Source organism: Muscardinus avellanarius (genome assembly GCF_963383645.1).
Source record: "Muscardinus avellanarius genome assembly, chromosome: 14".
Classification (NCBI taxonomy): domain Eukaryota; kingdom Metazoa; phylum Chordata; class Mammalia; order Rodentia; family Gliridae; genus Muscardinus; species Muscardinus avellanarius.
In genome coordinates this window covers 649,872-662,250 of record NC_137800.1, presented here as the reverse complement: position 1 = coordinate 662,250, position 12,379 = coordinate 649,872, and the positions used below count along the sequence as shown (strand labels likewise).

Sequence of the window (12,379 nt, the reverse complement as noted above, 5' to 3'; positions counted from 1 at the left end):
GAGGCAGCACAACATTCGTCCAACAGCACGCCAGACTGGACCAGAGGCTGCCTCCACTGACCCCACCGTGATAGAGGCTTCCTGCCCTCACAGGTGTCTGGGCGCCTGCCAAGTCAGAGTGAGACCAACCCCCCAAGCAGTTCTGACAATGTCTGCCCCCTAGATAGCATCAGGTGCAGATTAGAATAGAAAGGAGTCATGAATGAGTCCAGCTTCGGCTGCGGTGTTTCACCCTCAGGAAGCACAATAAACACCGGCTTCTCTGCATTCCTGGAGCGTAAGAAGGTCAAGGGAAGTCTCTTAAGGAAACCTGGCGCTGAGCAGATCAACCAGAACGCGCTCTGCGCCAGGGGCTTCACGCATGTGCAGGGGTGTGAATGGCACCAGGAGCTCCTCTCCAGGTGTTGGCCTGATGTGAAGACATCAGATTCCTCTCCCGGGCCATTCTGCCCAACACTGCAAGGGGCGCATCCTCGCAATGACTAGAAACAATCCTCACATCCTCTCCCTCCGCGTTCACATCCTCTCCCTCACATCCTCACACCCTCTCCCTCAGCGTTCACATCCTCTCCCTCCGCGTTCAGTTGCATCTGTTCTGTGCAGATTTCCCAACACACTTCAAAATGCAACAGATGCAAGTTCAGCAACAAGAAAATACACAGTGCTTTGTCTAAACACTAAGCCTAGGACCTGATACTTAAATGATCCAGTGACCATAAAAAGTAAAATATTTCCTGAGAAAATCAATGACAACAAGTTGTTTCAATGGCAACCCAGTGCTTGAATCTCAGATATTGGATATTATTTTTTTTAATGAAGCTTGCAAATCAGGGCTCATTTGTGCATTTTATATCATTCTGCATAAATGCATAATTGCCCAGAGCCTCAGACACCAGCTGGCACGTGCCATTCATCCTCAACTGCTCACTAGCCCTACTTCAATCACCCGGCTTCACCTCTCTGTTGAAATGTAGCAGCTACAAAGGGCCTCGGCTGGTGACGGAATCAGGTATCCTCATGGTCAGCTATGTGCAATTCATGAAAAAATCACACAGCTAAGTGTAGGAAGGAGCCAGGCACCGTGGAGGTGCACGGTAGGAAAGAGTGCTCCACGTGCTAAGCTCAGAACGGAGCACGCACGCACGATACTCCAACAGACTCCTGCAGGGAGGTCCGTGAAGCGCCACAGGCGTGGGATGCACCAGGTGGCAGGCGACACCTCCTCTGCAGGGCGACAGGAATGTCCCTTCTGGGGCGTGGTGCTCCAGCTGACCTGGGAGTCTTTTTCTAGACTTCTCTATTTACAAAACAATAATATCACCAGCTCCTCTTCCTTATTCTGCTGTGATTACAAGGGCACTCCACTCCTGCATGCCCCTTGATACCCTGGCTGTGCTCACACGCACACAGACAGACCTCACATGTGCTCTCCTCTGCTCGTGGTGCCTCTTCCATCACCAAAACCTCCCAGAGCCGACTGTGCAGGGGCCCTGGTCAGCTCTGCCGGCCAGCCTGCAGGCAGGAGCTCCAGGGACAGCTGGGCCCGGAGCCACAGGCTGCCAGGTGATGGTGGTTTAGGGTAGAACTCATCCTGTAACCACAAGGACCCGGACAAAACCCAGAGGAGGAAATGGCAGGACCTGACGTTCGCTTCAGAGATAGTGACTGACAGCTGGCCAGAGGCCAGGGCCACCAGGAGCAGTTCTTGGGGCTCCTGAGGATCCCACAAAGGGCAGAACAGAGGTGCTGCCCTGCCCCACCAAGAGTAGCACCCAGGTGTGGGAAACCAGGGTGGGGAGCTGCAGTTTCTGCAAATATTCCCAACACAAGCAGGGGTGTTTGGGTAAGAAGGCGCTAACATTTCACAAGCCACAGCATCAGTCAGTTGAAGAGTGCCCTGCACAGCTCAAACATGTGCTTCTCCTCTGGCTCAAGAGTCTCCCTTAATTCTGGGCATTCAGGACCTTTCTTTCTCCCTCCCTTCCTTGCTGAAACAGACTTGTTATATATCATACACAACTTTTATGTGTTTTCAGGGGGTCAAACAGAGTTCCTGCATGAGCTCAGTCTCCATCTTTCCAATCTTTTCCATCATAAACTTTTAGAAAGAACTGTTACCCTTACCCCAGAAGATAGCACCTGGTGTCTACTAAAACAGAAGCCTTTCTGAGGTCCTGGAGAACTGGCTGGCTGGGTTGACTCCAGTCCCAAGGTGACGCTAATTGCTCTGGACTATCTGGCCCAAGTTGAGAACTTAATAATGGCTGGTCAACTTCCGCTGGCTCTCAAAGAATCGCAACCAGAAAAGACCACTGTTTTCCAAAGCACACAATTAAAAGGTGCATTCTCACACTAAGAGTGGGAGTGATGCGTACCAAAGGGAAGGGGGCAGGGACAGGGCTGTGGGCGGGATAGCAATGCCGCCTGCCTTGTCTGGTCCTCAAAGGCACCCTATCCCCCTGCCTCCCGTTTAGAGAGAGGCCTTAACATCTTAGATGACACATATTCAATTAGGTACAAAACATTCCCATTGTTCAAAATCAATGGTGGAAAAGCTTGAATTTCTCATTAAAAAAATCAAGAACATAAAGCTACTAAGTTCAAGATGCCCCCATGTCTTAATCATGCATCATAAAAGGAGAAAAGGGACTTTGGGTTCCTACTTTGTGTAAGATATATAATATTCGGAATGTCCAAAAATCAAGAAAAGCATGCTGTTTATTTGATTTTAAATGATCAAAGTAAAAGAAAAATGTATTTTTCCCTTAAGCTTTTCAAGTTTTCTTTTTTAAATCTGAATTTTACTTTGGGATAGAGTTTCTACCAACATTCCCCCAAATAATTCAGTATATATTCATGCCATCACGGATCACTCACTACTTCTTAAAGTTACCATCTACAGGTGTGGATTGCTGAGATATGTTTCATACTAAAACATACCCTAGTATTCTTGTAGCATGTTCCTGAATGGCAAAGTATATTCTAACAGCTTATTTTGTGTCTGCATTTTAATCAGGTTAAACAACATAGATCTAAGGCATTGTTAGTATGTCATAGTAGAGTTTTAGTGAGTACTCCTAATCCCATCAGGAGTTAAGATCCATCTTCCCACATCAGAAAATCTATCTGCTGCGAGGACAATTTGAACAATAAAATGTAAACAGCAAATCTATGAACTGGCATTGTGGTCCTGCCCAATGTCATATTTTTCTCTATGGTCTTATTAGTGAGCAGGCAGTATCATACATCTGTCAATAAGTTTAAAAGGGGCTATGCACTCTTAAATTATCTCTCTATATTAAATTGACAGATCACATCAGACAGGAATTCTTGCTGTGTCGAGATCAGCTATCAAGTGGCCCTACTGCCATACAACACCCAGTTACACGGCCGTCTAAAAAATAACCAAGACCACTAGGAAACTCATACGAGTTGAGGCCATCTTAGTCAAATTGGCAAGTTGTCATGACAACTGAGGCTTAGTTGTTTTAGTAAACCATACTGCTGTTTATCTCTCTGAAGAGAGGTCCCCTGACAGCAATGCCATCATAGCCTCCCCTGGGGGTCGCGGAGGACCTGGGTACAACCAAACACCCTGCCCTGCTGTTGGCCAGTGACTGCAGCAGTCACAGCCGGGCCATCTCTGTGTTCTTGCTAGGAAGAAAGATGCCTGACAAATAACAGCAAATTCATAAACATTTCTACCGCAAAAACAGAGCCCTCCCGCTTTCAGAAACCTTGCGATGCAGACCCGGTATGCATTTCCATACTGAGGTTGTTACCGGCATTTTATATACAATTAAAATTTAGGATTCTCTTAAAAGTCAGAACCGCCCTTATAGAGACCCATGGCGGCAGAGTGCAGGGGCCTTTAGCATCCTGTAAACTTCCTTTCTAGTCTCATTTGCTTGACAGATATTACCATCCGAGCCTGTGCTACTTACTCAATCTGTATCCAAAGAACTAGCTCTCTCCAGAAGAAATCATCATTGAAATGCAAATAGGTGTTTCCCACTTCGCTGGTTTAGGGGGCTGTTAACAGCTTTCTGACAAGAGCTCACAGCTGAAAGCCTGGCGCTCCACCTTGGGGCATCAGGGTGGGGGCACACCCACTCTGCGCAGCCCCCTGCCCGGGCCCCACTCCCACCCTTCCTGCAGGATGGTGTTTATGAGCCCGCAGATGGGCTGCGGAAGAGATGACTGAACTAAACGCTGATCTCAGATTCCATGGGCTGACCCAGCCGGCTCTCACACAGACTAATTACTTCAATGATTTAAACATGTATGAATATTCATACGCTGGCGCTCTTCTGAAATAAAGCACAGCTGAGGCGTGCCTCGGCCTTCCTGGCTCTCTGACTTGGAGCAATTCCATGGGCACATCTGCTAGGCTGCGAGGACCTCAGGGCCACACTGGTAGGGAGGGGGAGGGTGGCAGCAGCCCCTTCCCCACCCAGAACCCCTTGCGGGAGGCTGCGGGCCCCTCCCCCCAGGCGACTCTGGTTGGACAGCGGGGGTCACACTTTATGGCGTCCAGGGTCTCATCTTAAATACCTGCGTGTTGAACCACCCTCTAGCGCCGTAAGCCTCACTTTTCAGTGTATTTTAGACATAGGATGTCCCTCACTCCAGCGCCTCTACACATATGCTGTGGGCCAACTTTAGTGCTGCTGAAGTTGGACGAGGGCTGGCACTGGCGCTTCTGGCTTGGCCACCATGGGATGCCGCTGGGATGCCTGAAGGGGCTGGGGCCGCGACACTTGGGACGGGGCTGCCTGTGCTCATGACACAGGACACTAGAGCAGGTCCGCCTGGGAGATTTGAGTCTATTCTGGACTGTACACCGCAGCCCTGGTGTTCCAAGACAGCTCAATAGCCTCCCCTCCAGGGCACTCTGCAGCCCGCTATCAACCCTAACCCAACTCAGAGTCCGCCCCTCAGGACAGCTCGAGCAGCAGATAGCAGACATACTCCTCACGGCACACAATCCTTGGCAGGGAACAGACATCTGTGATTACCAGCAAGAAGACAACCCAGGATGAGTTTGTTCACCAGGGTTCATTCGCATCCCTAGTGCACACGGCACAGGGGAAACCTTCCACGGGGCAAAGACCTTCAACCTGAAGCCCAAGCAGGAGACGCACCTTCCCAGGGCAGGACAGCAACATAAAGCTGTACTATAAGCAAGAGTGGCGGTCGGCCCAAGAGACAAAGGCGGCTGAGCCGTCACGGCCGGAAGCCCCTCCAGGAGAGCGGGCACTCCACAGGCAGAGCACACTCAGTCCTGACTCTGACACTGCCTTTCTCGTGGCCCTGGAATAGCAGGGCCCAGAGGCTGCCACTCACGTCAAAACAGGAGCCCTTCAGATGTGTGTACAGGGGCATCATACACCTGCAACGGCGTGTGGAAAATTCAGAGCACCATCCACATACCGTTAACATCAAACCGACGGAGTTGAGTGTTTGATGGAAAGCCCCGGGCAGGCCTCCATTCACCTTCTGCGTGTGCGGGTCGGTCTGGCCAGGGCCCACCTGCAGCCCAGGGCTCATGCTGAAGTCCTCGCGTCCAGGCTCCTGTGGCTGGCACTCGGGCTCTCTGACACTGCGGGGCGGGGCAGGGCTGGGCACTGAACCCACGCAGGCCCTGGGCTGGCCGCCTCCCTGCTCCCAGGCTGGCCTGTCTTCCAGACAGTTTGCCTTTCGGCTGACTACAAATCAAAGTGTTTCCATATTTTCCTTATTCTTGCTAGTCATACCATTGAAAAATACTGCGTAAATTTGCTTCCATGTTTTGGAACATAGTTAGCAAGTTAGTAATTCAGGAGCTTCACTTTTAAGAGTGTTTTAGACATACGAAACTTCAGCTGGAGTTTAAACTGTAATAGACTGGCATCAGCCATGGTCAGCAAAGTCCTGCACCTGCTCAGCTCTGGTCACTAGCAACCAGGAATAGTTTTGCCAGGTCTCCTGTAACCTGAGGCTCTCTAGCACTTTTCGTAATCTATTTAAAGCTAAAGAATAAGTATTGGCATCCATTATTTTTAGAATTTATAGTCCAAACAAGGAATGAAAGTACTGCAGTTGGTTACCACATCCATTTTTCTCTAGAGATGAACTTGCCTAAAGCCCACATGCTGCTTTATGGTTTTCTCTTTCCATCAAACACCCCACAGAATTCTTTTTCAATGTTTACATTCTCCGGCGTGTCACAGCCTCCCCCACGGTGACCCCCCACACCCCACTGTGCAGGTGTGAATGGCAGAGGTACTCACCTTCAGGCTCACCGCACAGGGTACACTGCGACTCTGCAAACAGAAGAGACAAAGAAGTGTTACTCCGTGGTGTGCAGGCCACATGGTGCAGAGATCAGACAGAAAAACAATCAGATTGCAGCAGGTTGGCAGAGGAGGCAGCTCGACCACCCTGGGTGCGGGGACCAGGACAGACAGGGCTGCTCTCACCCTAACCCCAACAAGGCTGCATTCAAAACTGCCACTGGCAAGCGTCTTCCACAGCAAGACATCCTATTAAAATAGAGATCTCTCTTTGGTGTGTGCATTGGGTACATTTCCACACCTGCCGTCCAGAGGAAAGAACAGCGCATGTTACTGCTTCATGTCATGGGCTAGGCCTGCACTTGGACAACATTTTGTTGGCTTTGCTGCTGGCCTGGGAAAGGGGCAGGACCAAGAGTCTGCAAGCTCTTGGACACACAAACTGACCCCGGTTAGCTCCTGTGTGGGACAAGATTGAGGAATCCAAGATCCTAAGAATGAAGTGACCAGCCACAGGAGGATATGGCGCCTGTGCCTGACCAGCGGCCGTCAGAGTCACGAGGCAGGGACCCCCACGGGGTCCTGGATGCAAACTGTGAGGATGGGCAGGCACAGGGCCAATGCCCCACGGGCAAGCAAGGCCGAAGCCATGCCCCAGCTACCCAGTTCCCTAGAGACACATGTACAACCCTTCTCGGGGCTGTAGGAAACAGAAGCAGAGGCCTCCCTGGGGTCAAGAAGGCTGCCATCACACGGGCCTAACCGTGCAAGCCGAGGATGACCAACAGGAAGCTCCCCAGTGTCATTTGTAGGAGGAAACTGTAATCATAGTACTGCGATTTCTATGGGGCAGATAAGGAGAAGAATATAAAATGAAAATTCCAGCAAATGTGTTGATTCTTAGTTTGAAAAGCAGCTTTTACCCTGCACTTTAGGTATAGGCAATATTTCTGGCACAAAGTGAATCTCTTAGTACTGGCTACTGATATTACCACCAAGTCAATTTGCCTTTGTTCCCATTTCAAAACGAGAAGAAAACTGAATTTATTATCTATGGCATAGGAATAGATTTCACACATAGAGCCATTTCAAAATCAGAGGTAATTCTGTGTATGTTTTCATTCCAGACCTAGAACATCCTGATCAGTTAACAAGGTTGGCAATATAACAGTTGTTTCCACTGCGGACTAAGTGTAAAGATGAGAATCACCTCACAGGGCAGATGCTGAAGGGAGGACCGGCACCAGATACCCAAAGGCAGAGCACTGACGGGCGGAGCATGGCCCAGAATCCCAGGCGTGCTGCGGGGAGATGGGCATGGAGGCTGCTGGCCACTGGGAGGGGCTAGAGTTTCAGAGGAGTGGAAGCTGGGCGGCATGGCCTCCTGGGAAAGGAATTAGCATATGTGTTTGGGAGAGTATTTTTATGGGCACACTGAAAATATACCACAGTAACGAAATATAAGAAAGGTGTTTAGGCTTCCTAATAGTTCAGACTCCTGAGAAGCCACAGCAGAAACCAGGTGACGGGGACTGGCTGGCGGAGCGTGGGCACCTTTGACGCTACACAATGGATCAGCTAAACCACAGCAGGCAGACAGAAGTCTAATCAGGTTCTTTAGGTACAATAAGAGGCTGTGAAGGCCAACCCAGAAATGCAGGGCTTTGGTCAAGTGATGGGCCATGGGAAACAAACCATGAAGGTCAGGGAGTGGAGGCAAGGGGCCTGCTGTCTCCAGGTGGCTGCTGATGCACGGAGGAGGCTCAGACGTCCTCAGAGAAGTTCCACTCGCTCAGTCACTTAGCAAACACTGGCTGAAGATCTGCCCTGCCCCTAGCACCCTTCTATGTGCTGGGGATGCAGCTGTGGTGCAAAGAGATGAGCCCCGTGCAGCCCTCCCGCGCCGGGTGGGGAAGGTGCTCTGTGCAGAAAGCCAGTGCTCCAGCCCCTCCAGAATTCACACCCCGGCCCCTCTGCTTTCCAGCTCCAGTCCTAGAGCGCCATATGTGACTTTGAGATGCTTCTGGGGCATCTGCCTTCAGAGTGCGCTCGACTTAAGAAAGCTCGATAGTTTATTGGAACCTCCGAGGAAAACCAGCATCCCATCATTATTCACTCCAGATATGTGTTTGCTGCCTGCAGAGTGCACCTGGGATTAGAAATTAGCCAAAAGGTAAATGGCGGGTCTCCCATGGATAATCAATAGTTTATTTCTTTGCCATTTTTATCTATGAAATTCAGCGCTGCTCATGGCTCCAATCGCATCAGTCTCAGGACAGCACTGTGTAAATAACTAGCATTCTCCTTCTACCCTTCAGCTGGGAAAGAGACGCCAGGGAGAAGTTACTGGCCTGTGGCTGGCCCTACAGTCTTGGAACAACCATACAAAGCTTCAACAGTTTTCAAACAGTTCATCCGGAACATGATCATTCTGTACAATCTCTCCCCCACTTGCTATGCACCCATCAGAAATGAGCAAAAGTCATAGAGTAGAAGTCCTATTTCAGCCGCTCCAACAGTTCAGACGCATGGGCAGACCTTGTCAGGAAGAGAGCTAAGACACATGTGCCTGCTCCTGCACAGACCACGCACATCCCCACCGCCGGCCCCCAGGCTGGATGGTCAGCACCGCCACCCATCAGGGAGTCGCCAGGCTCCTCTGGAACACACTCACGACCTCAGAAATCTCAGAACACGGTGCTCTCTCTTGACCTTCCCTTTCTCCCCATCCACAAATACACAGGGACAGAAACTGTCCTTTCCCATTACCTCAACGGTTCTTGCAGACACAGCATGAAGGAAGCATGTGCTAAACTTAGTGTCTGGTTTCTGAGCTCTGTCCCCATTCAGTCTCTTGGCTATCAAGAGCCAACGTAATGCCCTCTCTCCTACAAACCCTGTCATCCCTGGGGTCTGCACTCGGCAATGGCTCATCTCCCTCTTCTCGGTCCTTGGCTCAGCTCTTCTGGCTTCGGGATTTTAACTACCACTCATTAAGGCAAAGACACCAGCCTCGGATTCTTAGACCCACACACCTGCTGATGGTGTATGCGTGGACTGAAGCCCACCACACCCTCCAAGACGCTGCCTCCCAGTCCAGAACCGATAAATGTCCCCTGTTCTCCTGGCTACGCCATGCAACCACAGCCTCCCAGTTTCACCCAGCTGCTTCTTCTCCCTGCCCAGCACCATCTCCCAGTCCCTGAGGGCCCTGTGCTGCCATAGTCCTGCCAGTGTCCTAAATGGCATTCCACATTGCTGCAAACACGAGCCATCAGTCACATGGGTCCTGGCATGGGTAGTGGGCCCAGCAGTGACTCCTGCCTGAGGTCCCATGCTCACCACCGGCTGGTCAAGCCCAAGCCTAGGCTGCCCTGGTCTAAGCTATGTCAACTAAACCACCTGCATGAAGGTGAACATCTGGTTGCACTGAACTTGGGTGGTAGGTCGGGGTCTGTAGGTCAACATCTGGCACCCTCACCTTCTCAGCAGCGCATGGTCTAGGGTCCAGAAGGCCCGCACATGGGAACAGGTAGGTTCATTTCTTTCTGAAACTGCTGCATCTAGAAAAAGGTCAGAGAGCCCTCTCGGACCCCAGCTCCAGTTCACCCTGGGTCCACTCGCTTCCCTGTCCTTCGCCAGGGCTCTCTGAGCTGCTGAAGGCCCCAGCTGTGCCCCGAGCCTCCGGCCAGCCACTGTCCGCACTCAGCTCCACGTGGTGGCTGCAAAGCACACAGCTGGCTGTGTCTGTCTACTTCAGCCTTCCGTCACCCGCACCGCCTTGCAACTCCAGGCCTCACTCCTGCTGGAGCAGGTACCACGCGTGGAGACTGGGCTCTGTCCCAAGTCTGGGAGTGACTGACTTCCTGCCCCCAGGTGTCCCCCAAATCTAGGCATGGGCATCATTCTCTTAGTGAAAGAGTGGCCTGTATGGCCCCTCTCTTCCCCACCCCTGACCACCACCTCCTGACTCACTTACGTGGTTGAGTGTTTGCACTCACCCTGGTAGGAGACAGCCTGGTCTGACACGTCCCCTGTCACCAGATGGGAGACCCTCTGTGAGTGCGTGCTAGATAAACCCAGAACACTCCATTCTCATCACCAGAACACTCAAAACGCACGCGATCACAAGAACCAGTGTTCCTCGGCTGCTTGCAAAGGAGTCTCGTTTGCAACCTCTCAGCCAGCAGGACATGCCGCAGTGACGTCCCTGTCAGAGGAACACCCAGGACCTTGGCAAGAGGCAGAGCCAGAGGACGGACACACAGGCCACGCTGAGAAACAGAGCAGCTGCCAGACCACGGCCGAAATGGACAGTGGGCAGCACTGTGGGGACCCGGGTGGGAAGGGCCGTGGAGGCCAAATGCCAGCTGGCCACGCATCCCTCAGCCCAACTGCCCCAGGACAGCTCTTGCCCACCTTCCCTGTGTAGGGCCAGGCCACGTTGTCCCCTCCCCCGGCAGGTCCTGAGACCCCCTGAGTCAGGGCCATGAGCTTGTGGGGGCCTCCCCAGGGCGGTGTGCCCTTCTAGCACTGGAGACACCACTGAGGATGAGGACCTGAGCTCTCGAAAGAGGATCTGCCGGGACTCATCACACAACCACTTCCTGCTCCCTGGTCTGAGGTCAGGATGCCCACATTCCTCATGGGTTTTGCACCACAACAACCATGCTCACACAGACAGTCATTCACCTGACACCCCAGGCATGGCTGATCGCAGACACCATGGAAATACACGCACATCGATGTGTGCACACATGGCTGTATGCACATATAAGTACATGCATTTGTACATATGTGTATGTCATATACCATTATAGGCATGTGTATATATACATATGCAATGTGCATAAATGCAGACAAATACATACTGTGTGCATATAAAATTATGCATGTGCTTCTCATACATATATACCTTACATAATAAGACTGGCATAAATATAAAGACAAGCCAGGCATGGTGGCGCATGCTTGTAATCCCAGCACTCCAGAGGCTGAGACAGGAGGATCGTGGTTCGTGGACAAACTCAGCTACTTAGTGAGGCCCTCCGCAACTCAGTGAGACCCGGTTTCAAAATAAAGAATGAAAAATAGGGCAGCGGGTATAGCTCGGAGGTTCCATCCCTAGACCCACAAAAAAATAAAATAAAAAAATAAAGACCAGAGCATATGAATAAAAGTGTGTGTGTGTGTGTATGTGTATGTGTGTGTACTATGAATGTTCTTCTAATGTATAAAGGGACATTCCCGTGACTCTTTATAAATGTTTATTAAGGCTTTAATGTTCTTTTTTGGTACTGGGGATTAAACCTTGGGGCATTCTACCACTGAGCCATATCCCCACCCCTTTGTATTTTTATTTTTAAACAGGGTCTGGCTAAGTTGCTGAGGTTTACCTTGAACCTGCAGTCCTTCTGTCTCAGCCTCTCAAGTACTGGTATTATGGGCATGAACTACCATGCCCGGCTCAGCAATGCTTTTAAAAATAGGCATGTAGTTATATCTCATATTTATTTTTGGTTATCATACAGATAATAAATATTGACTTCAGGGGACGTGACTTAATTATCCTATTCTTGTCAAAATAAAGGAAGTGCATAAGAGATTCCAAAGGTATGGAGAAATCTCTGATGCCATGATGGTTGAGGGTCCAAGCCCTTCCCCTGGGTCCCAGGGCACAGGCAAGTCTGAAACTTCCCCAGGGTCATTTTCAGTTCCCTGAACCTTAAATATTTCCACTTTGCATGCACCAAATATTCCTCTCTGACATCAATGTGTCCTTAGTTTATTCCAAAAGTGTCAGCAAAATATCTCTTATTTTTAAGCCTCTCCCTTTGTTCTTGGCGGTCTGCGTTTATTACAGTAAGCTCACAGATTTGACACCAGGCATCAGCCCTGCACAGAGCTGTTATTTATCTGTCAGGCCTGAGTTCATTGTCGTGCTGCTGGAGAGAAAGCTCTACTGTGAGAGTTAAAGCAGATGCACCAGGCAGCCGCTGTCAAACTTCGTTTGACTTGAATTTGTATTTTCTATTTTTTGACCTATCACAAGCTATTTTTTTCCCATTTCTGTCACCAGTAAGTAGTGCATGAAGTCGAAAGGA

The 12,379-nt window shown here is 50.5% G+C and overlaps 1 protein-coding gene across 1 annotated transcript in view; it reads right to left on the bottom strand.

Moving 5' to 3' along the window:
- The window catches only part of DLGAP2 (DLG associated protein 2), a gene marked incomplete at its 3' end in the record, with an annotated part of 448,164 nt that overhangs the window by 236,410 nt on the left and 199,375 nt on the right, over positions 1–12,379 (bottom strand). The window contains exon 2 of the mRNA XM_080710521.1: positions 6,273–6,305. The remainder of the gene's footprint in view (positions 1–6,272; positions 6,306–12,379) is intronic.